The following is a 27,133-nucleotide window of genomic DNA, read 5'->3' as shown; positions in this document are numbered from 1 at the left end:
GCAATGTAGTGCTAGCACAAAAACAAAATGTATTACCAGTCTCATATAATGTCACTAGTTTATGTTAATTCTGAATAACACTGATCAGCTCTGAATAGTATGTCACTTGAATAATGACTTCTTAATGATACCAAAACATAATTGCCACTATCTATTGTAATGAGAGTACTTATTATGCCCATGCTTATTAATGCTACTAATGTTTTGTACTATTCAGTACTTGCTGGCCACTGAGTGCCCATAATTAATGTAATTACTTATAATGCCCATGCTTATTAATGCTATGATTGTAATTAACTGATTTGTTTAATAATGATTTCTTAATGATATGAATAATACTGAATGATGACTAATGTTTAATACTATTCAATAATTGATGGCCACTGAATGCCAATAATTAGTGTCACATAATGAACTATGTATTAATTGTCATTAATTAGCTACTGTATTCAATTTTGACTTCATGTCTTTAATAATAGGCCACTGAGTGCCAATAATTACTTGTAACTATGTCATTTGAATGAGGAAAAATGTTTTGTAATACTCAATACTTGATGGCGATTGATTACCACTCTTGTCTTTAAATTAATTAATGAACATTTTTCTGTAATACTACATTCATGGTACAGAAATGTTCAATGATTAGAGTATGGATACCGCAAACTACTTATGTAATCACTAATCAAGACTTGTGTGTTAGTTAATGTCCTTCACCTTCTGACCTAACTACCTGAAATTATTGTACCATCCATTTGTCTTGTCCATCCTCATTATCATGGAGCACTATATTTGGTTTTTGCACTAATTCTACGTTGGTGTGCCGCCTCTTAAAAGCGTGGTGTTGACACGACATGCTGTCCACCACTGTAGGCGAAGAAACTACTTATGTAATCACTAATCAAGACTTGTGTGTTAGTTAATGTCCTTCACCTTCTGACCTAACTACCTGAAATTATTGTAACATCCATTTGTCTTGTCCATCCTCATTATCATGGAGCACTATATTTGGTTTTTGCACTAATTCTACGTTGGTGTGCCGCCTCTTAAAAGCGTGGTGTTGACACGACATGCTGTCCACCACTGTAGGCGAAGAAACTACTTATGTAATCACTAATCAAGACTTTGTTATGGAGCACTGTGTGCCGCCTCTTAAGAGCGTGGTGTTGACACGACATGCTGTCCACCACCGTAACCGATGAAGACGTTATTCTGGTCGCACTGTTTGATGTACCTGGTATACTGCCAAATGATAGTATGGAATACTACTACGACGTTTCACTGTCTTGATAAGCTGATAAATACTTCTGGGAACGGAACTGCAGATTGTATCACTTAGTTGTGACTCTGTGGAAAGATATGGACTTTCAGTGCAGCTATGTGCAAACTAAAGTGCTACAACCATGATGCAATCCTTTCTTTTCCTATCCTAATAGTGAAAATCAATTTTTACTAACACCATTTATGTTAATGGCCTATACATTTTTTCTCGATTTGTTGAACTCTAGTGCGAGTACACTTGTGTCACTTGTCGACATGATTTTTGCCATTTGTTGTCAAAATACTAAAGACATTTTCGATTTGTTTTGAAGTGCAGTATGTGTGCACTCTTGTCATCTATATTGTATATACTTTTTGTGATTTGATGATTTTTTTTCTACTCTTGCGTTTATTTGTTATAAAAATGTTCAAAAGTTTTCAGTGCATGTGCACTTATGTGAATATGTTTTCAACTGAACTACAGTGCCTGTGCACTCTTCTCAATTTTCGATATGATTTGTGTTCATTCTGTATACCTTTTATGATTTATGTCATTTGTTACTCTTGTATATACATTTCGTCTTTTACTGATATGTTCTCCACTGCAGTGCATGTGCACTCATGACACTTGTCAACATGATGAAACTGCTAAAGAATTTTTCAGTGTGTGTACACTTTATTATCTGTCAAATAATTTGTATATACATCTTTCCTGATTTGTTTTGTACTTATATTTTGTCTTGTCTGTAATGTTTTGTAATCGGTGCATGCGCACAACATTTAATTCATGTGATACATCTAAATATTTTGTTAATTAAAGGAAAAATTTGTTACGATGGCAAGTCCAAATGACTCACCATCGCTGCCAAATTTTTGCCCCCCCAGTGGAGGGTTATGAAACACGTATGTTGTGCGGCAGCGATGCTGAGACATTGTAGAATCTCTGACCAGAGCAGTTGCGCTCGACTCGCAGTAGCGAGCAGTCAGTCAGTCTGCAGTAGTCAGTCCTCAGTAGTGCTTGGAGTCGGTTGCTAGCAGTAGCGGAGAGCAGTCGGCGGGCGTCGGCATCGCAATGGTCGAGATTCAGGACGAGGTATAATTTATTTAAATAAATAATCATGCAGCTTTGCGCTCATCAGATAATGTAACGAACACTCATTGTAATTTAACTTTCAAAAATCGCCCCCAATAATAATTTTGATTTAAAAGCAATTTTAGAGACAATCATTCAAATTTCCTTCCATTTCCTTTTAACAAAGATTTTTAAAAGGTACTTCCAATGCTTTTCATGCAAGCGCCAGAGAACAATAAGAGCAGAATTTTGACATGCAGTTTCACTAAGGTAAGAAATTTATTCTCGTTTCGCACAGGGCAAACACCGACTTTTCGGTTGAATTGAGTTTAGGTTATCATTACAGTTTCATTATCATGGGATTAGCGTTCATTATTTAATGGGAACTTGTACTTGAGTCAGATAGCGAGCTTTCATTTAATTGTCTTTGCCATTAATATTCTGTGGGAAGGTCACACTTAGCTGTGGCACCATTTCTAATAAATATAGTCATTCAATATTTTTGTGGGGAGGTTACAGTTGTAAAAGTATGGATTTAGTTATTAGTTTCTGCCAGTCGCTGGAATGCTCCAAGTTTGACTGAAGGTCCCACACGTCAGTCGTCGTTTATTTAACGTGACTCTGAGTCTGCAGTTGATAGCAACCTGTTATCTCAATGGCTCTCCATCATGTTGAATGAGGCCAACAGGCATACACATTGACTGCACTTGCCTCTCTCTCCCATCCCTTGCACATAAATGGTACCTTTATTTGACATACGTTTGAACTGCAGACGACTAATTGATCACAACCTTTTGCGTTTACCTCTCGTTTATAGAGGAAACAATAGGTTTCCCAGCGTTTGGGATCCCTATCAGGTCGGATTGAGGAAGGGCATAGAAGCAATTCAGAGGCGGGCTGCTAGATTCGTTACTGGTAGGTTTTCATCGCACGAGTGTTACGGAAATGCTTCAGGAACTCGGGTGGGAGTCTCTAGAGGATAGGAGGCGTTCTTTTCGTGAATCGATACTGAGGAAACTTAGTGAACCAGCATTTGAGGTTGACTGCAGTACAATTTTACTGCCGCCAACTTACATTTCGCGGAAAGACCACAAAGATAAGATAAGAGAGATTAGGGCTCCTACAGAGGCGTATAGGCAGTCATTTTTCCCTCGTTCTGTTTAGGAGTGGAACAGGGAGAGAAGATGCTAGTTGTGGTACGAGGTACCCTCCGCTACGCACCGTATTGTGGATTGCGGAGTATGTATGTAGATGTAGAAGCGAAATGAATCTTAGTGGGTCAGTTTAAGTTTCAGCGAAAGGCAGCACATTGAGTATGTTGGTTAAGAGGACCGGTAACACCCCAGGGTCTTCCAGGTCCTTGTCCCTCCTCCATAGGCCAACTAGTCCTACCACTGATGTGCGACTCACTGTCATTTGGGTGAGTAGTGTTAGTTTTGTAGAAGAGACTTATCTGCAGGAGAGGATAGTACTTGAGGGAACTTTGGCATTTCTGATACACGAATCCTGGGAGCACTCTCAGCTTACCCAATTGTAGCAGCTTCGAATAATTTAACAGAAGCCGAAGAGATTTCTAGCTGCTTACGAATGTGAGGTAACTCACCCTGTGTTCGAGAATAGCATTTAAAATGGGGCAGCAGTGTGGCTAGTGCAATGTTTCACAGTGCAGTAAACAAATAACTTTAAAGTAGGACTGCTAACTCCCTTTAAATTTTTTATCAATTTAGCTAAAAATATTACTAACTCTTTCCAAGAACTGGAGCGATTCGTATACAAAACGTGATTTTCATTAACGCAACAGAAAAATCTGGGGTAACGTAAGTAATTTCCTGAAAGATGTTTTTCTGACTTTACTGTCGCTAATAAATTCGAAAATAGCGTTAATTTACAATAAATGCGGATAATATATGGTCCTGTGGAAAGGGAAATCTAAATGAACACGATGTGTTAATCATAACATATGCTACAGTACCTGGATCACAAACACCTATTTACAACTCTCGTAACTTCTGAGAACTAAAAAAAAAAAAAAAAAAAAAAAAAGAAATACGTTTTATTCACGTTGATATATAATGTCATTTGGGGTTAACGACTCTTTGAATTGGGAACTTCAATCACAAATTTCGATTTACTGTGAAGTAAGTCAAGCCTAAAACTGATAAATTAGGATAATTCTCAAAAGTATTCGTTTAAAAGCGTCCGAAAATTCTCCAATATGTATTGTAACCTCCCCGCAAAATAGCGTTGAGCCAAATGCTAGTTATATTAAGTAAATAAGAGCAGATATGTGACTACTTATCAGAAGATTCACAAAGAAATACGATCCTGGTCCGGATGTCGCCAAGTGTAACCTCCCCGCAAAAATATAGAAGTCAATAATAGTGAAAGTGTAACCTCCCCGCAAAAATAAAGAAAGTCAATGTTAAGTGAAATGTTGTCTTCCCACAAAACTGCAACCTCCCCGCAAAAATAAAAGACAATGATAATGAGCTAAAAGTAACCTGCTTGCAAAATTAAAGAATAATAATGGCCCAAATGTAAACTCCACAAAAAAGTTAAGGAATGAAGATTGCTCATTAAACTCACAATAATGTTAAATAATGAATCATGAACTGAATGTAACATCTCAACAGAAATTATTAAACCTGATAAATTTTATAAGGGCAGCTGCGCTGACCTTCGGCCCTGTGAAATAATTAAACCTGAAAAATTCTTACCTAAATAAAACTGCATCTATATCTGCTCTTATTTTTCGGCACAGCTCCGTGCAATGCTGGCCCATATTTAATTTTGATTCTTGGAGGGAATCCATAGGAAGTATTATTTAACTTGAAATGAATCTTTTTCTTTAAATCAGTTCTTTATAAGAAAATTATTATTGGGGCAATTCTTGAACAAATTAATTACAATTAACATATGTTATTAGCTGAGCGCAATGCTGCTTCATTACCTTCGATAACAATATACCTCGTACCGAATCGTGACCAGAGATGCAAGGAGAGCACGCCGCCGACGCATGCCGACGGCCGCTCAGTACAACCGTCCACTCGCCACACCTACTGCCGACTGACTGCCGACAGAGTGCAACTCGCAACTCAACTCTCGCGCTGTCAAGCGCAGACTAGCAACGATAAATAACTCTCTGGTCAGAGATTCTGTCATGCCTCGCCATCGCTGGTAATGAATACATATGAAACACACGCGTTTCATAACCCTCCACTGGGGGGGGGGCAAAAATTTGGCAGCGATGGTGAGTCATTTGGACTTGCCATGAGCAACAAATTTTTTCTTAACTAATTAACTTTACAATCACAAAATATAAGTATATAGGTGTAGAACATGAAGTAAATATAGTGCACATGCACCGAGTACACAACATATCAGACAATGACAAAAAATATATATACAATGAGTACAGAACGTATCAGCAAATGACAAAAAATGTATATAGAAATCATATTGATAAATGACAAAAGTGCACACTCACTGAAGTAGTGAACATATCAGGAAATCACAAATGTATAGGCAACGAGTACAAATCATATTAATAAATGACAAAAGTGCACACTCACTGAAGTAGTGAACATATCAGGAAATCACAAATGTATAGGCAACGAGTACAAATCATATTGAGAAATGACAAAAGTGCACACGCACTGAAGTAGTGAACATATCAGGAAATCACAAATGTATAGGCAACGAGTACAAATCATATTGAGAAATGACAAAAGTGCACACACACTGAAGTTCAGTACAAAACATATTAACAAATGGCAGAAGTGCACACACACACACTGTAGATCAGAACATACTAAGTAAAGACAAAATGTATATATAATGAGTACAGAACATATTTAGAAATGGCAAAAGTGCACATGCACTGTAGTTGAGACCAAATCACAAAAATGCATATGCAATGAGTAGAAATCATGTTTACAAATGACAAAAGTGCACATGCACTGTAGTTCAGAACATATTTGTAAATCACAAAAATGTATAGGCCATAAATACAAATCACGATAACAAAATGATTTTTTTTGACTATGTCACAAGAATTAGGATAGGAAAGGGAAGGATTGCGTCATGGTTGTAGCACTTTAGGTTGCACGCAGCTGCACTGAAAGTCCATATCTTTCTACAGAAGCACAACACCAAGTGAGACAATCTGAAGCTCTTTTCCTTGAAGTATTGATCAGTGTAGCCAAGACACTGAAATGTCGTAATAATATTCCAGGCCAACATTTTGGTAGTACACTAGGTACACAAAACAGTGGGACCATAATAGCATCTTCATAGTTCATGGTGGTGGACAGCATGTCGTGTCAACACCACATTCTTGTCTGTTACAACAACGTAGAATTAATGCAAAAACCAAACATAGTGGTCCATGATCATGAGGATATACAGGACAAACGGATATTGCAGTAATTTCTGGTAATTAGGTCAGAAGGTGAAGGACCTTAAGTCACATAGTAGTCTTCATTGAGAATTACACTAGTAATGGGTGGCACTCATCGCCCAGTTACTGAACATTTCTGTACCATGTATGTAGTATTACAGAATAATGTTCATAAAATAAACTGAATATAGTCATTATTGGCACTCATTGCCCAGTTACAGACCATCAGAAGTCATCGTTCAAAGCATAAGCTAATGAATGGCATAGTATTAACATAATTCACTTAATTATAGTAATTATTGGCATCATGGGTAATCCTATTACAATAAACAGTGGCATTCATTGGCTAGTTACAAAGCATAATTTTTTTGTATTATTAAGAAGTCATTATTGAAAATGAGTTAATTATTGGCATAGCATTTATACATAATTAGTCTAATTATAGTAATCATGGGCATCATAGGTAATCTTATTACAATAAACAGTGGCATTCATTGGCCAGTTACAAAACATCAGAAGTCATCATTTAAAACATAAGCTAATGAATGGCATAGTATTAACATAATTCACTTAATTATAGTAATTATTGGCATAATGGGTAATCTTATTACAATAAACAGTGGCATTCATTGGCCAGTTACAAAGCATCATTTTTTTTGTATTATTAAGAAGTCATTATTGAAAATGAGTTAATTATTGGCATAGCATTTATACATAATTAATAATCATGGGCATCATGAGTATTCTTATTACAATAAACAGTGGTATTCATTGGCCAGTTACAAAGCATTTTTCTTTTTGTATTATTCAGAAGTCATTACTGAAGTGACATACTATTCAGAGCTGATCAGTATTATTCAGAATTCTCTTAAACTAGTAGCATTATTTGGGACTGGTAATTACTTTGTTTGCTTTTCAGTTATTGCTGCAAATGAAGACGTGTAACGTCATTTGTCATGAGTCAGCTGTAGCAAGGTTATGAAACAAGGCAGTACATGTGATTACATTTATAATTGATAGACACAACTGGGTAAAAAAAATATGCAAGTACTAGTACAGGTTTAATAAGTAACAGGTTTAGTAAGTATCATGAAAAGCTTCTCCTGGAAAAAATACGAAATGGATTATTGATCTGAAAGAAGAAACGCATACTATGCTGAAAAGTAGTGAACTTCGAATTAACAGGTAGTGAAATGTGTATAAAAATATGTGTTCTCTAGCTGTCCTTTCCAAAATCTTCAGTCATCATACCATACGATATAAAACATACTGTCAAAACGAACTGCAACAAATACTTAAACAACTACATAGCATCTCTTAACTAACAGCAAATATATAAACTTCATCATCATTATCATCTGCAAAGAAAAAAACTTCATTATCCATATCACAATAACTCCATTATTATCATCACCTGTAAAGAAAAACTTCATTATCCATAGTAGCATATTCTTCATCATTATTCATCACCACTCATTATCATCTGCAAAAAAAATCATTTCATTATTCATTATACAACTATTCCTTATTTCTAGCATATTTCATCACTAAAACTAAGATGTGAAGTTCTGTCTGACAGTTTGCATCAATCGCTTCGTATTCTGAAAGAAAAAATTAGTAAAGGCTGCTATTCTACGATTTGTATAGTATATTCTTGTTAATGCTTGTTAATTCTGATCCATTTACTCTTCATCACGAAGTATTGCATTCTCTTTCGTTCATTCCGAAGGTGAAATTCCCATTTCTGTTTAATTTATTTCGTTTACACGGTATTTCTTTCCGAAAATGATGAACAAAGATTAATGTCTTGCGTTTAATTCATATACCCATTAGATAAAAACTGGTTTATAGTAACATAATTGAGCATACAGCATAGCATGACAGAAAACGTAATATGTCAAAAAACATAGACAGTGTTCAGATGCAAAAATGTACACAGAATATCACAAAGCAGCAGCAAAAAGTGTAAAACACTCACGATGTTGAGATATCATAGGGCAAAAATGTCAAAGTCAACTGTTGTGTGTTATATCTTAACTATTTCATAGTGCATACAAACAAAAGATGAAAACAATCGTACATACATAAAAAAATGATGACAAGAAATGTGACCTTCTTTGTGTTCAGCTTGTATGTTGTGTAGTTAATAGAGGCGAGAATTAAATACTTTAATGCGGAGATAATTTAATAAAATTAATATGTCTCTAGGCAAAATTGCATAATTATTCATAAGATACGTAAGTTTATCTGAAAAGATATGCACGGTCTGATGTGTAACGACAAGAAGAGCGACCTGCTTACCTTACCTTGCCGGGCACTTGCCAAGAAAAATACGACAATCATCAGTAAGTAGTCATATAAATATAATTGCATAAGTGGTCATAAAATGTGTAAATTCATTTGGAAAAATATGCACGGTCTGATGTGTAACGACAAGAAAAGCGACCTGCTAACCTTACCTTGCCAGGCACTTGCCAAGAAAAAATACGATAATCATCAGTAAGTGTTCATGTGAATATAATTGCATAAGCGGTCATAAAAAATTAGGAAATGGCATTACAGTGTGATAAATCATAAAGTATTTTCATTCACTAAAAGGTTTGACGTTCGAGACGTGGTAGTTTCCTTTCGATTTTCTGGTTCTCAAAGTTTCGACGTGTACAACATTAGGGTGAGGAATGCTGCGAATCCGAAATGGACCTGCGTATAGAAGTTCAAATTTACTGCACCTACCTTTTACTTTGTTGGATAAATAGTGCGTACGTACTAATATCTTCTGTCCAACGTGAAAGTCACGGCGTATACAAACCTGTTTCTGTTGTCTTCTCCGGCGCTCTGCGGCACGTTTGATGTTGTTCAGCGCAATGTTAATTATTTCATGGTGTCGTAGTCGACGAGATGTAGGAAAGTTTACTAATTCTTTAATTTTGTTAGGTGGTTCAACGTTTTTCAGTATAACAGACGGAGATAGCATAGTGGATTCATTTGGTATGGAATTAATTACATCCTGGAATGAGTGTATGTGTGTGTCCCAATCAATATGTCTTTTATGGCAGTATATTCTACACAGTTTACCAATTTCTTTCATTAATCGTTCACAAGGGATCGAAGAAGCATGGTACCTGGATATATAGATCGGAGAAATGTTCCTAGCTCGTAACATGTGTGTCCATATAGTAGATCGAAACTGTGATCCATTGTCGGAAATTACTTTCAACACATGCCCTACATGAAATAGAAAATGTTTTACAAATGCTTTCAAAACAGTTTTAGCAGTAGCTTTGCGTAACGGAGTGAAGGTAACAAATTTTGAAGTGAGTTCAACAGCGACAAAGATGTAGCAAAAACCTCTATTAGTTCTGGGAATCGGACCAAAAATGTCTACAGCGGCCATATGTCTCAATTTAACAGGTACAATGGGATGTAATGGAGGAATATGTGAAGTCGTATCTGATTTAGCTTTCTGGCAGATTTTACATGACGCTAAAACTGGTCGAATACGTTTCTCCATGTTGGCAAATTAACAGCTCTGTCTCAGTATAAGAAAACATTTTCTAGCTCCGTTATGTGCGTAACTTAAATGAGTACACCAGATTAATTTGTTAACAAGCTCGTCAGGAATGCATAATAACCAATTGTTGTTGTCAGGATGAGAGCGGCGAAACAGAATATTATTGCGGACAGTGTAATGGTTTCTAATCGTAACATTATTCCTATCTTGCCAGAGGTGTTTAATCTCTTTCCACACGTTGTCTTTACTTTGCTCTTGTGCTATGTCTTGCAATGACGACGAAATGAAATTTTCAAATGCAACTTGTTGAATGTACATGACGCTGAAATTTGCTTTGCAGAAATTGGTTGCGATGTCTTGCCGATTGTTGCTGAGAGAACGGGATAGTGCATCTGCTACAATATTTTGTGTGCCGGGAATGTGAACAATTGTAAAATTAAATTCCTGTAGATAAAGTTTCCATCTGCTTAATCTGTCGTGTGTAAATTTAGCCGAAAGTAAAAATTGTATCGCTCTATGTTCTGTGTAAAAGGTGGTGTGTCTTCCATAAAGAAAATGCCGAAATCTGGTAAAAGCCCAAACAGCACATAATGTTTCCAGTTCTGTAACAGAATAATTTCGTTCAGCAGGTGACAGAATGCGACTTGCAAATGCGATGTTTTTAATTACTGTAGAACCATCTTCTTCAATTTCCTGGAAAATATGTACGCCTAAATCGGTGTTAGAACTGTCGGTGGCAATAGAAAAATTTCTGGTAAGATCTGGGTGCGATAAAAGTGGTGCATTCAACAAGGCATGTTTCAGGTTCATAAAATCAGAATGTGCTTGCTTATCCCAAGACCAAATTGTGTTTTTACCTGTCAATTCACATAATCTAGGGGTGTCTAAAGCAGAGTAATGAATAAATTTACGAAAAAAGTTAATTAAACCCAAAAAGCTGCGTAGTTGTTTCTTCGTCGTAGGAACAGTAATGTCACGTAAAACTTGAAGTTTTTCCGGATCAGGCGCAATGCCTTCTGCTGAAATTACGTGTCCAAGAAATTTTATAGAAGTTTTACCAAAGTGCGATTTACTGAGATTAACTGTGAGTCTTTGTGCACGAAAAGTTTGCAACAGTTGTTCAAGAATCAGATTGTGCTCAGACCAGTTAGCTTCTGCAATAAGAATGTCGTCTACGTACGTTGTGATTCTGTCTTTAAGTTCTGTCGGAAGTATTGTGTTCAAACCACGAATAAAAGCTGCTGAGGAAATTGTTAAACCGAATGGTAATATACAAAATTGATAGCAGTCACCAAAACAGAGAAATGCTGTGTACTTTCTGCAGTTCGGATGGAGCTGAATTTGCCAAAATCCCGATTTCAGATCTAATGTAGAATAAATAGCAGTACCGTGAAATTTCTGTAGTAGTTCCTCTAGTGTCTGTGGTCGATCTGTTTCATTAATAATAATGTCATTGATGTGACGCGAATCAAGTACGAGAAGAAGTGAGCCATCCTTTTTCTTAACAATATGGAGCGGGTTTATATACGGACTAACTGCCGGTTCAATAATACCTTGGTCGAGCATATCTTGCAATTCTTTCTTAACTTGCTCTCTATGAAAATATGGAATGGGATAATGCTTGGCTTTAAATGTGTCGTGCTGTTTAACTTGAAATTCATACATAAAACCGGACATAGTACCAGGAATGTTGTCGAAAACTGGAACTTGCTGTAAAAGAATGTTGTGTAGTTGCGTGCGTTCGTCGTCTGTATTTGCACTGCTTTGTTTAACTTCATCAGAAATCATCTGCATAACGTCGTAGTCAGCTTCGTCTGGAGTATTATAGTTATGTACGTACGTATCTGTAAACAATGTGGAATTACAGTCTATACCACGTGATACGGAAATGACCTCTGTGCGATTAATTGTTTGTTCTTCTGCAGATAATGAGTGCTGAAATTCTAAAGCCAATTGTACATTTTCATCCTTTAACATTAAATAGGAATTTTGAAAGTCAATAATTGCGTCGTGTTGTACCAGAAAATTCGTACCTAGAATAACGTCTGTTGTCAATAAGGGAACAATCAAAAAATTTGAGTGAAAAGTATGACCTGCAATACAAAATGATAAATGCGTCTGTAATTTAAAATCTACTCCTTTACTCGATACTGCTCCTTTCACTTTCGTTTTGCCTAATGGTAATGTAGGATAGGTATTCTCTTTGTTACACTCGTTGAAAGTTTCTTCATTTATTACTGACATACACTCCTGGAAATTGAAATAAGAACACCGTGAATTCATTGTCCCAGGAAGGGGAAACTTTATTGACACATTCCTGGGGTCAGATACATCACATGATCACACTGACAGAACCACAGGCACATAGACACAGGCAACAGAGCATGCACAATGTCGGCACTAGTACAGTGTATATCCACCTTTCGCAGCAATGCAGGCTGCTATTCTCCCATGGAGACGATCGTAGAGATGCTGGATGTAGTGCTGTGGAACGGCTTGCCATGCCATTTCCACCTGGCGCCTCAGTTGGACCAGCGTTCGTGCTGGACGTGCAGACCGCGTGAGACGACGCTTCATCCAGTCCCAAACATGCTCAATGGGGGACAGATCCGGAGATCTTGCTGGCCAGGGTAGTTGACTTACACCTTCTAGAGCACGTTGGGTGGCATGGGATACATGCGGACGTGCATTGTCCTGTTGGAACAGCAAGTTCCCTTGCCGGTCTAGGAATGGTAGAACGATGGGTTCGATGACGGTTTGGATGTACCGTGCACTATTCAGTGTCCCCTCGACGATCACCAGTGGTGTACGGCCAGTGTAAGAGATCGCTCCCCACACCATGATGCCGGGTGTTGGCCCTGTGTGCCTCGGTCGTATGCAGTCCTGATTGTGACGCTCACCTGCACGGCGCAAAACACGCATGCGACCATCATTGGCACCAAGGCAGAAGAGACTCTCATCGCTGAAGACGACACGTCTCCATTAGTCCCTCCATTCACGCCTGTCGCGACATCACTGGAGGCGGGCTGCACGATGTTGGGGCGTGAGCGGAAGACGGCCTAACGGTGTGCGGGACCGTAGCCCAGCTTCATGGAGACGGTTGCGAATGGTCCTCGCCGATACCCCAGGAGCAACAGTGTCGCTAATTTGCTGGGAAGTGGCGGTGCGGTCCCCTACGGCACTGCGTAGGATCCTACGGTCTTGGCGTGCATCCGTGCGTCGCTGCGGTCCGGTCCCAGGTCGACGGGCACGTGCACCTTCCGCCGACCACTGGCGACAACATCGATGTACTGTGGAGACCTCACGCCCCACGTGTTGAGCAATTCGGCGGTACGTCCACCCGGCCTCCCGCATGCCCACTATACGCCCTCGCTCAAAGTCCGTCAACTGCACATACGGTTCACGTCCACGCTGTCGCGGCATGCTACCAGTGTTAAAGACTGCGATGGAGCTCCGTATGCCACGGCAAACTGGCTGACACTGACGGCGGCGGTGCACAAATGCTGCGCAGCTAGCGCCATTCGACGGCCAACACCGCGGTTCCTGGTGTGTCCGCTGTGCCATGCGTGTGATCATTGCTTGTACAGCCCTGTCGCAGTGTCCGGAGCAAGTATGGTGGGTCTGACACACCGGTGTCAATGTGTTCTTTTTTCCATTTCCAGGAGTGTAGGTGATCCGGAAACGATTACTGCTGAGAATTTCGATGAACCAATTTTAATTTCGATGACAGGATGTGAAATAGTTTTTTGAACAACTGGTCTTTCCTGCAAAAGAGTGTCTCTGATATCGTCAAAAGTAATAACATTTTCGTGAACAATATTCTGCGTGTCAAAAGTAGTGCTTGTGTTACTGGAACATGCGACCTGTACAGTATCTAGTCAGATTCTATCTGACGTGTTATTATTTTCTGGAGGATGTTGTGGCATTTCGACTATCTGAACTGTTCTGTTATTTCTTCCAGACGTATTACGCTCTGGATAATACCTACTGTCGGGTTCATTCATGAGAATATGTTATGGCTGATCATTTTGCTGCTGGTAAGACCGACTGTTATTAAACGTACGCTGAAAATTGTGCTCATTATTTTTACGTCTGTCGTGATAGTCATTCCTATACGGTGCATTGCGATAGGAATTGAAATACTGTGTTTTCTGCACGTAGTTATTTCCTTGCTGCCGTGCGTTACTATTTGTTGGAGCTGAGACTATACGTGCACGCGGCGAAACATTAAAGCTTGGTTGACCTTGTAGACTACATTGTTGGTTAGGTATGTTAACCGGCTGGCTTTTGTGGTGTCACAGCCAGAAACCACACGTGCTAGGTGGTAGCTTAAATCGGCCGCGGTCCTGTAGTACATGTCGGACCCGCGTGTCGCCACTGTGTGATCGCAAACCTAGCGCCACCACAAGGCAGGTCTCGAGAGACTGACTCGCTCAGCCCAGTTGTACGGACGACAGAGCTAGCGACTAGACGTACGAAGCCTTTCTCTCTCATTAGCCGAGAGACAGAATAGCCTTCAGCTAAGTTAATGGCTACGAACTAGCAAGGCGCCATTAGCCTTACAGTGATTGTAATTAGAGTCTCACTTGTGTTCACCATAGAGATGTACAAGAAGAAATTAAAGATAAGTATATGAGAAACTACGTACTTTTCTTCATAGCATTAATTACGTATCCTGTTCCAGTACTTCACGCCCGTCTGCGTTAGTCTCGCGTGCCTGTTAAGCCACCTCTATTTACAAGGTGTTGGCCCAGCTGCCGACACATCAGCTTTCATGCTGTTGCGGTGAAAAACGTCTATTGTTACCATAATGTGGTTCCTGTTGCTGATAATTTTGACGATATTGATAATAAAAATTTTCCCTCTTATTAAAGTTCTGGTGGTTGTCGTTCCTAAAGCGTCTATTACCCTTGCTATTGAATTTGCGTGGCTGATCGTAATTGCTATATGTTTGTTGACCTTGGCTATTATATGAAAAATTTTTGTTTATAAAGGAATAATCCGATTGCTGCACTTCCAAAAGCTGTAACAGATCTCTGAATGCCGAGATATTTTCTTTTTGCTGACCCGTTAAAAGTGACACTCTTAATGATCGTGGTAATTTAGAAATGCATAATTGTATAAGTGCAGATTCACTGTATGGTTCACTTAAGTACTGATTTTGTTGGACCATGTGCTCAAAAAATTGCGTGATACTGGGAAAATTTGAGTTCTCATAATTCGGTAATCTAATTAGTTGATCCTTAATTCCGCGCTGTGTCGTCTTCGACCAATACTCTGACAGAAAAGCATTCTGAAACTCTTCTACCGAATAGCATTGTCTCGCGATCGGTCTCATACGAGTTGCCGGTTCGCCTTCCAAAAAACTGCAAATAAATTCAAGTTTATGTGTTACAGGCCAAGTCGGTGGAAAAGCAAAGCTGAATTGTTGTATCCAATCCAGAGGGTGAATCTGTGTTCTGTCATTTTTAAATACTTTAAATTTTCTCACTGATAGAAAATGTTTGTAATCAAAATTATCATCTCTGCATGACGGAACAGGTTCAGGATTGTATGGAATCTGTTTGACTGTGACTGTTCGGAATCTAACTCACGTACTCTCTGTAGATTACCTAAATTATACTGGTTGTGTGAGTGTGAGAAATGTTTGGAATTCGCCGTATGCTGTGACGTGTTATTAACTGAAATATTTTTTATCTCTGTTACCTCTTGCTGTAAACTTGACAATTTTCTACGTAATGTGTTATTAGACGAATCGATCTCATTGATTGTCTGCTGTAAATTTTGGAATTCAGGTGTTTGGTTAAACAAAATCGGTGCAGTATCGTCTGATTTGCTGTCATTATTACTTTCAATAATATCAATACGACTGGCCAATTCATCACATTTTTCAGTCAGTAATTTTACCTGATCATCATTTTTAGTGTCAGAAGCCTTAATTTGTTTTTGTATTTTACTTGTGGTTTCGCTCAATTTTTAACGTCTGCATTGATGACATCAGAATCCTGTGATAGTTCTAATTGTTCGAGTCTGTGTGTTACGGTCAGAAAGTCTGCTGTGTGTGTGTCTGTTTTCGATTTAAGATCGGAAATTTCATCACGTAATTCTGTGTTTAACTGTTTGATGGTATTAATTTCGTCGGACACTGTAGCAATATTGTTGTCTACGTATGTTTTTGCCTTCGCAAACAATTTACGTTTATCATCCTGTCTCTGTGCAGTGATTGTTTCCATGACTTGTCGTTTTACTTTATTCTGTTCCATAAATTTACGGAAACACGTATCACTGTTTTGTAGGTGAAGATTAAAACGTTCGTCAATTTGAGTGTTCTGTTGGTCGAATTTCGCGTCTATCTTTGCATCCATTGTGCGCGAAAGTTCTGCTGTCATTAATTTAAACTCGTCGCGTAATTGTGTTGCTTTTTCAGAGCATTGTTTACCGACTGCATTAATTTCGTCTCTAAGTGATTCTGTTGTAGTTGTTTGCGTATCTCTTAATTCTTGCGCAACAGATCTAATTTCTTCGCTACTTTTCTTAGCACAAGCCTCAATTTCCTCACGTAATTGTACCTTAGTATCATGACACTGCGCGGCAACTGCTGTAATCCGTTCAGTAAGCTGTCTGGAATTGTTATCTAATTTTTCATTAAGCTGTTGTTTGAGATTTTCGTTATTTTCATTAAGTTGTTGCTTGAGATCTTCTTTAAGTTGTGTGGAATTGTTATCTAGTTGTTTGAAATTTTCCTTAAATTGTTTGTTATCTTCATTAAGGTTGTCTTGTTTTTCATTAATTTGTTTAAGTTGTTTGAAATTTTCACTATGTTGTAGCAATATTGCCATAATTTGATCCAAAGTAACATTACCTACTCTATTCTCTGTGCTGCGTGTTGGTGTATCTGCATTTGTCACGTATTCTGCAACCATTTGGTCAGTAATGTACAAAAAGGTTTCCCAATCGGATGTACACTGTTAGTCACCACCTCGGAATCAAATAAATCTGTCCTACTTTGAGTATCCTGTTCATTTTCATTAGAAAAATTTATCTGTTCGTCACGTGAATTTTGCAAACCGGTTGTGTTAAGCTGGGCAGCGCTCATTGCAACAGAACGCCCCACGTCATCAATTGTCGTCAAATTAACAGAGGACACAATTGAATTCGTCTGTTCATCACTAAGATCAAAATCATTATTAGTGGTCGGTACGTACAGATTGTCAGTAAACGGAGGATTGTCATCAATACACTGTGTGTCACAAGTACTATCGGTGAAATTATTTAAGTCGGTTATTTCACTCATTATACCTCGCGATGCACTATTAACAGTCTTTCGCGGCATTTTTACACTAGTCACAATTATTCACAAATGAGACAAAGACAATGCAAAAAGCAACAAACACAAATACAATAGAGAGCAACGAATTGCCGATGATCTGTGGAAGAAAGTGACAAAATTAGTAAAAGCGTTGCGCCAAATGCTAATTATATTAAGTAAATAAGAGCAGATATCTGACTACTTATCAGAAGATTCACAAAGAAATACGATCCTGGTCCGGATGTCGCCAAGTGTAACCTCCCCGCAAAAATATAGAAGACAATAATAGTGAAAGTGTAACCTCCCCGGAAAAATAAAGAAAGTCAATGTTAAGTGAAATGTTGTCTTCCCACAAAACTGCAACCGCCCCGCAAAAATAAAAGACAATGATAATGAGCTAAAAGTAACCTGCTTGCAAAATTAAAGAATAATAATGGCCCAAATGTAAACTCCACAAAAAAGTTAAGGAATGAAGATTGCTCATTAAACTCACAATAATGTTAATTAAATAATGAATCATGAACTGAATGTAACATCTCAACAGAAATTATTAAACTTGATAAATTTTATAAGGCCAGCTGCGCAGACCTTCGGCCCTGTGAAATAATTAAACCTGATAAATTCTTACCTAAATAAAACTGCATCTATATCTGCTCTTATTTTTCGGCACAGCTCCGTGCAATGCTGGCCCATATTTAATTTTGATTCTTGGAGGGAATGCATAGGAAGTATTATTTAACTTGAAATGAATCTATTTCTTTAAGACAGTTACTTTATAAGAAAATTATTATTGGGGCAATTCTTGAACAAATTAATTACAATTAACATATGTTATTAGCTGAGCGCTATGCTGCTTCATTACCTTCGATAACAATATACCTCGTACCGAATCGTGACCAGAGATGCAAGGAGAGCACGCCGCCGACGCATGCCGACGGCCGCTCAGTACAACCGTCCACTCGCCACACCTACTGCCGACTGACTGCCGACAGAGTGCAACTCACAACTCAACTCTCGCGCTGTCAAGCGCAGACTAGCAACGATAAATAACTCTCTGGTCAGAGATTCTGTCATGCCTCGCCATCGCTGGTAATGAATACATATGAAACGTACGCGTTTCAGTATCTCTTTTTCCCCTTAATTATGCAAGGAAATTAAGGAACGGCTGTCTTTAAAAGAGAATAGTGGTGCCAAATGTATCTGAAAAGCGCAAATGAAGTTTGCAATTTATGACATTGTTCGAGTTTTTCGCAGCATCTGCAGATGTTCGAAAATACACAGTCCTATCACGATAAACACACTCAGTAATCGGTTATGCGAAAAAGACCCGAACAGTACAACACTAGAATTCAGAATTTCGAATTGGTAAACGAATCTGGTGCACACAGACTCATACAGTATAATTTCAGAAGTCGACTTATACCAAGTGATAATAATTAAAATGACGATGTTTCCTGTATGCAAGTGAGGACGCTTAAACATCGCGGGTATGTTCATTAATCGTTGCGCTCGCGTAGTATGCTGATAAACATTAAAGTGACACTGTGGTATCAACGTTCAATACCACACTTGTTAGCGGTTGCAGTTATCGACCGCGTTCTGTATTAGTATCGTTGCACATTTGTGATTTAACTTCCCAATTCAAATAATCGTTAGCCAGAAATTGCGTTTTATATCAATGTGAACAACTGTATCAAGTTTTTAGCGAGCTCTCGTCCACTCTTGCTCGGGAAGTCAAGTAGTAAAATAGCATAGTCTTCAGCTGATAGGGAGCAACCTCTAACAAGGCGCTTAGTAACGTATGGTCTAAGTGAGGCCTCATTAGCTATCTGTTTATAACTATATGTATGCAGCCAAGAAGAATCCTGTAGAACCAGTCAAGCACAATATATATCATTTGTACCAACGACTTCTAATTATTTTAGTCGTTGCAGATCCAGCCGTTACGGACAAACCTGCTGTGATTTATGTGTTTCTATTTAGCATCGGTCACCCGTCAACATTGGCGACGGCTCGTTCGTCGCCGTCATAACATCCACACTCTGCAATAGGGTGACAATATGACACCGCAAATAGTCAGAATGCGATGTGGGCGCAGGAAAGGGGAGGAACGATGAAACACATGACAACAGTGGTTTTGATATGTATGTTAGGTTGTGGTCACAAGTTACAACATGTGTTCAGTCTCCTGACGCAGAAACATACAGCAAGGTCGACAATTGCATGCGACATATCCATTGCCATCAGAGCGATATGTCGATGTATGTCGATATACAAACCTTGTATACGCCATCTTTCATATATCTTTACAACCAGAAGGAGAATATTGAAGGCTGCTTATCTTGAAGTTTGCTAGACATGATGAGGTCGTTACGGAAGGCTTCTCGCAACAAATCTATCACCTGGCAAGCGACATGTGTTGTCGCCACATCTTTCATGGAAATGATGATGTGGAAGCAGCTGCATTCTTGAAAAGCTGGAATCATGTGTTGCCCAAGGAGGTCCTTATAACGGGCGGACGTCGCCGTACACTTAAAAGGCCCTCGAGGTGTCACCTCCTCAAAGAAAAATAAACGTAAATTAAAGGATGTTGTGAAACCACACCTCACAGTGACGTAAGCCGAGTGCAGTGGATGTTCATACACCACATCAATGTGCCCGATGCCTCCAAAGAATATTCCCTGGCCAAATGTCCTTCATATCTACGCTTGACAAGAAGCGGAGGGCGAAGTCACAGAATTGTACCGTATCTTGGGGCTTCATATGGTGCACATTCTGAATCTTCTAGAGATATCAGCGTAAAATACATTGCAAAATCTTTTGAACTTGTGACCAGAGGACAGATAATTCCCGTGACGCAGGTCAACTACTAGCTACAGATTTTGAGGCTGTGCTGCACCATCGGCTATAGCTATAGCGACTTCATCAACAACTGTCACGGGAATGGGTCACCTCCCTCTCCCTAATCAGCCGTTTCTTTAAATGTCTTGACCATATTCCTTAGCACATTTACTGACATGGGCCCTCTTCGCAGCTTTCTTTGTCGGCGATATTTCCATAACGCAGCGCTACTATTGCTGCGGTCTTGATAAAAGAACTTGACCAGCAATACACGGTTTCTTATTAACAGCCACTGCATCTCGTGCTGAAAACTTCAACCTTCTTAACCGTTTATGCCAACAGTAACTTCACAATAGAAATTAACAACATCAACATACTGACGTCTAAACATTAACATTTCACTTTCTGAATGCTTACAGACACACATTCTTACGTTGTGGCAGGAAGTGAAACTATTATTTTTTTCAACACTCTCCGCAAGCGTACCATTTCATGAACATACTTACGTCGTTCCAACTTGCTGCAATGTATACAGCCATCACTGCATTACTCAGAGCACCGTCAGTTTCATTATAACATTATAACCACTTGGTACATGTATATAAACGTTCGAATATCACAGATTTTTACTTAGCTGAATTTGTCACACCTTCTGCATTGATGTGCCACAGATGAACATTCTGCACTACTTTATCACGGTCCACATTACGAAAATTGTGATGCACCAACAAAGCATATCTTTCACTTTCGACAGATAACAATACGTTGGTTATATAGTAGATATCAAAAGGTATGTTACAAGGGATGCTGATTGGTGGGAAGGTAGTATATGAGCTTGTTGTGTTGATAAACTTTTTTTGCAGATGCTTTGTTTGCCCGATAGTGTCTCTGAAATGTGGATGAGGAGGCAGGCTGTTTGGACCACACAAGCTAGGCAAGGCGTGATGGAGACAATGTACATTACTGTCAGCAAACGTCAGTCTAACTCACTTACAGAAAGTGATCAATATGACCGCCACAACTTCCATACATTTTGTGCATCGTGTGTTGATATCTTGTCGAACCTTTCGATAGATTCCTGGCATATCACTTCGGCTATTACGTGCATTCGCGCAATAGAACCTTGGGGTGACTCCAGCGATATCACTATACCCGGGATATCAAGAAACTAAAATCCAATGGTTTCATGCCCGGTGAGCGAGGGACGCAGGCAATCGGATCTCCATATGCATCTGATGCCAGCGATGTCATTCAAGTGGCCACGTACCCCATTGTAGAAGTGCGCTGAAGCGCCACGTCGGATATCCAAAAGCACATCAACCCTGTGGTAGCACGCACTAAAGAACTACTCAAGTGCATACACTAGTTATGTGGATTGTGAGCAGTAAATTCTGAGCAGTAACGAGGAAATTGGCTATCACATGTTTTGTTCAGAATGACTACCGACAGTGGCAGTACATGCTTCCAGTCTAGTACGGAACAACTGCTCCACATGTGCTAGCATTTCAGTGGGGATGTCCGAGCGGGCTGCAGTAATATGTCGTTGCTTATCATCGGATGTACACTCATGCTCATAAATTAAAGATAATGCTGATACACGGTGAAACAATGTTCTGGTGGGTGGTTTGCCGGTTTAAATCACCTCGGGGTATGACCATGCGGTCGTCGCACGGTGGCGCTGGCAGCGGAGGTGTATTGGTGCATGTCAGAGAACGGTGCAGTGAGTAAGTGTGCAGACGTTTTCAGACGTGCTAATGGTGACTGTGTGTTGAACATGGCTCAAAGAACACGTATTGATGACGTTATGATGGGTAGAATAATAGGGCGACTGGAGGCTGGTCAAAGACAGCCGGTCGTAGCACGGGCCCTCTGTGTGCCACAAAGTGTGATCTCAAGATTATGGCAACGATTCCAGCAGACAGAAAACGTGTACAGGCGCTACAGTACGGGACGTCCACAGTGTACAACACCACAAGAAGACCGATATCTCACCATCAGTGCCCGCAGACGGCCACGGAGTACTACAGGAAGCCTTGCTCGGGACCTTACAGCAGCCACTGGAACAGTTGTCTCCAGACACACGGTCTCCAGACGACTGAACAGACATGGTTTATTCGCCCAGAGACCTGCAAGGTGCATTCCACTGACACCTGGTCACAGGAGAGCCCTGAATCCTGGTGTCAAGGACACAGTACATGGTCATTGGACAGTGGTCCCAGGTTATGTTCATGGACGAGTCCAGGTATAGTCTGAACAATGATTTTCGCCGGGGTTTCATCTGGTTTGAACCAGGAACCAGATACCAACCCCTTAATGTCCGTGAAAGGGACCTGTAGGTAGGTCGTGGTTTGATGGTGTAGGGTGGGATTATGATTGGTGCACGTACACCCCTGCATCTCTTTGACAGAGTAACTGTAACAAATCAGGTGTTTCTGGACGTCATTTGGCACCAGTATGTCCGCCTTTTCAGAGGTGCAGTGGGTCCCACCTTCCTCCTGATGGATGATAACGCAAGGCCCCACCGAGCTGCCATCGTGGAGGAGTACCTTGAAACAGAAGATGTCAGGCGAATGGGGTGGCTGTCTGTTCTCCAGACCTAAACTCCATCGAGTACGTCTCGGATGCTCTCGGTCGACGTATCGCTTCACGTCTTCAAGCCCCCAGGGCACTTCAGGAGATCCGACAGGCACTGGTGCCAGAATGGGAGGCTGTACCCCAGCAGCTGCTCGACCACCTGATCCAGAGTATGCCAACCCGCTGTGTGGCCGGTTACGTGTGCTTGGTGATCATATCCCTAACTGATGTCGGGTATACGCGCAGGAAACAGTGGCGTTTTTAGCACATGTATTTGGGGAAGGTTTTCTCAACTTATCACCAATACCGTGGACTTACAGATCTGTGTTGTGTGCGTTTCCTATGTGCCTATGGTATTAGCGCGTTACGTGTAGTGCCACGTTGTGTCGCACCACATTCTGCAATTATCCTTAATTTATGAGCATGAGTGTAGTTGGTACGTTCCTGTAGACAGTGTCTTTCAGCTTTCCCCACAGAAAAAATTCTACAGCTGTCGAAATAGGAGAACGGGCCGGCCTATGTACAGGTCCCTCAGTGTGATCCAACGATTTGGAAACATTTCGTTAAGACATGCTGTGGTACTGCGTGCACTATGAGCTGGACAGCCATCATGTTGGTACCATTTGTTCCTCCTAGTCTGCAGATGAACGTCTTCCAGCATCCGTTGAAGACTGTCTCTCAGGGGGCTGCGATTCTTGTGTGCATTCAGTGTTCCGACTTTGAACAATGGGCCTATGAGCTGGTGGTTCCCTATCCCACACAACACGTTTACACTCCATGGACGCTGACGTTCCATTTGACAAAGCCGACGGGGAGCGTCAACAAATCAATAGCGAACGTTTCGGCGATTTACCTGATCATGGTTTGTAAATGTGGCTTCATCACGAAGCAAGGTACATGATACATATGGAGTATCCTGTCACAATGCCCATGTACAGAAGTCAACCCGCTGTCGCCCACGTGGGGTCTGGCCGCATCCCAGTCACATTTTTGGCTCATGATCCATGTTATCGCATGGGACCGGCGTCAGAACATTATACAATAAACTCAGAAGTGCCTACGAGTATATCCTTCAAATATCAACCCTCAGAAAGCTAAATTGTGGATTCTAGCACTTAGAAAATACATGGAAAGAAGCATTCCGTCATTTCAGAAAACCAGTAATACAAGGTAATGGTACGGAAGAGAGTGCATTGTTGAATTACAAAATGAAAAAAAAAAGAAAACTGGGAAATATTTTACTGACACCAGAAAGAGATGTAATCCTGAGAGAACAACGAATATCAGAACAACTTTATTTCTCGTATAAGCAGAGGTACTTACAAAACTTCCAATATTTGCATCGTAAATTCAGACGTGAGGCATCAACTTCGGAAATTTCTTGAAATTGCCATCAGTAACGTATTACAACCAACCTGCTATACTGACTACCGAAAACATACTAGAAAAATATATAAACTCGAAGTATTGCACTGACATAAAAAATAAACTCGGGCACTCTTTCAACAAAACTGGCACGTTTTTGGAAATAGCCTTTTTAGAGACGAAGCAAAAGCAACTCACATTACTGACAACACCAGAATCAGACTCAGACACTTTGAAAATAGGGACAAACTAATATTGCAAACTTCCATCAAAATATCAGTGTCCTGCGGATTCACAAAGTGAAACCGTGACGCGCGGGGTAGCCGCGTCGTCTTGGCCGCCTTGCCACGGTCCGTGCGCCCTCCCCCCCCCCCCCCCCCCCCTCACTGTTGTCCTTAGCGTAAATTGGCTGAAGTTAGATTAAGTATTGTGTAAGCCTAGGGACCGATGACCTCAGCAGTTTGGTCCCATAAGAACTTACCACCACCACTGAATGCGCCTCATCTCACGTTAAACATGATCAACTTAGTTTTTCGTGTTCCTTGCAAACTGGACGGTTACAATTGGAGCATGAGTTTCCAGACTTCTTATGCTTTTTTCTGTCGCACATGTGGCATCTTATTTTCCTGATGGGTGGCGTCCCAGAGACTGGGAGATTAGTTCCTAGGACCATCCCTATTTAGAGAATTAGGGCTTTCCTAATACTCACATTACGTTGACTGGGCTTCATATGGAGTTCAGTCAGGCTGCAGACAATATCTTTCAAAAAATCTGGTGATACAGTTCACTTCCAGCTAAGATGAATAAAACCAAACTGTTTATTCCCAGGATTCCGTGTATCAGAATTTACAGTAGCTGAATAATTTTTCGTGGATAAAAGTACTACATTTTTGTTCTTCTTTTCAGAGTATTAGGTGAGAGCTTTGTCAGGCTGCTAAGCAAATTTTGATATCATGTGATCTAAATCATTCACTGCGAGCAGTCCAGGAGGTATTTCTCTTTTATATTTCTGCAAAGTGCTAACAAAAGTGAGTCTGCATTCAGTAATTTCCACAGCCAATTCACAAACCAACTGTCGCCTGTTACGTTGCGATTTGTTTTTTGTATCCTTTTACACCCCCCCAAGAACCATGGACCTTGCCGTTGGTGGGGAGGCTTGAGTGCCTCAGCGATACAGATAGCTGTACCGTAGGTGCAACCACAACGGAGGGGTATCTGTTGAGAGGCCAGACAAACGTGTGGTTCCTGAAGAGGGGCAGCAGCCTTTTCAGTAGTTGCAGGGGCAACAGTCTGGATGATTGACTGATCTGGCCTTGTAACACTAACCAAAACAGCCTTGCTGTGCTGGTACTGCGAACGGCTGAAAGCAAGGGGAAACTACGGCCGTAATTTTTCCCGAGGGCATGAAGCTTTACTGTATGATTAAATGATGATGGCGTCCTCTTGGGTAAAATATTCCAGAGCTAAAATAGTCCCCATTCGGATCTCCGGGCGGGGACTATTCAAGAGGACGTCGTTATCAGGAGAAAGAAAACTGGCGTTCTGCGGATGGGAGCGTGGAATGTCAGATCCCTTAATCGGGCAGATAGGTTAGAAAATTTAAAAAGCGAAATGGACAGGTTAAAGTTAGATATAGTGGGAATTAGTGACGTTCGGTGGCAGCAGGAACAAGACTTCTGGTCAGGTGAATACAGGGTTATAAATACAAAATCAAATAGGGGTAATGCAGGAGTCGGTTTAAAAATGAATAAAAAAATCGGAGTGCGGGTAACCTACTACTAACAGCATAGTGAACGCATTATTGTGGCCAAGATAGACACGAAGCCGCCGATACAGTAGTACAAGTTTACATGCCGACTACCTCTGCAGACGACGAAGAAATTGAAGAAATGTATGATAAAATAAAATAAATTATTCAGGTAGTGAAGGGAGACGAAAATTTAATAGTCATTGGTGACTGGAATTCGGTAGTAGGAAAAGGGAGAGAAGGAAACGTAGTAGGTGAATATGGATTGCGGCTAAGAAATGAAAAGGAAGCCGCCTGATAGAATTTTGCACAGAGCACAACTTAATCATAGCTAACACATGGTTCAAGAATCATAAAAGAAGGTTGTATACATGGAAGAAGCCTGGAGATACTGACAGGTTTCAGATAGATTACATAATGGTAAGACAGAGATTTAGGACCAGGTTTTAAATTGTTAGACATTTACAGGGGCAGATGTGGACTCTGATCACAATTAATTGGTTATGAACTGTAGATTAAAACTGAAGAAACTGCAAAAATGTGGGAATTTAAGGAGATGGGACCTGGATAAACTGAAAGAACCAGAGGTTGTACAGAGTTTCAGGGAGAGCATAAGGGAATAATTGACAGGAATGGGGGAAAGAAATACAGTAGAAGAAGAATGGGTAGCTTTGGGAGATGAAGTAGTGAAGGCAGCAGAGGACCTAGTAGGTAAAAAGACGAGGGCTAGTAGAAATCCTTGGGTAACAGAAGAAATACTGAATTAAATTGATGAAAGGAAAAAATATAAAAATGCAGTAAATGAAGCAGGCAAAAAGGAATACATACAAACGTCTCAAAAACGAGATCAACCGGAAGTGCAAAATGGCTAAGCAGGGACGGCTAGAGGACAAATGTAAGGATGTTGAGGGTTATCTCAGTAGGGATGAGACAGATACTGCCTACAGGAAAATTAAGGAGACCTTTGGAGAAAAGAGAACCACTTGTATGAATATCAAGAGCTCAGATGGAAACCCAGTTCTAAGCAAAGAAGGGAAAGCAGAAAGGTGGAAGGAGTA

The sequence above is a fragment of the Schistocerca nitens genome, chromosome 2, assembly GCF_023898315.1.
Source record: "Schistocerca nitens isolate TAMUIC-IGC-003100 chromosome 2, iqSchNite1.1, whole genome shotgun sequence".
NCBI classification, from domain to species: domain Eukaryota; kingdom Metazoa; phylum Arthropoda; class Insecta; order Orthoptera; family Acrididae; genus Schistocerca; species Schistocerca nitens.
This window is presented reverse-complemented; position numbering follows the sequence as displayed.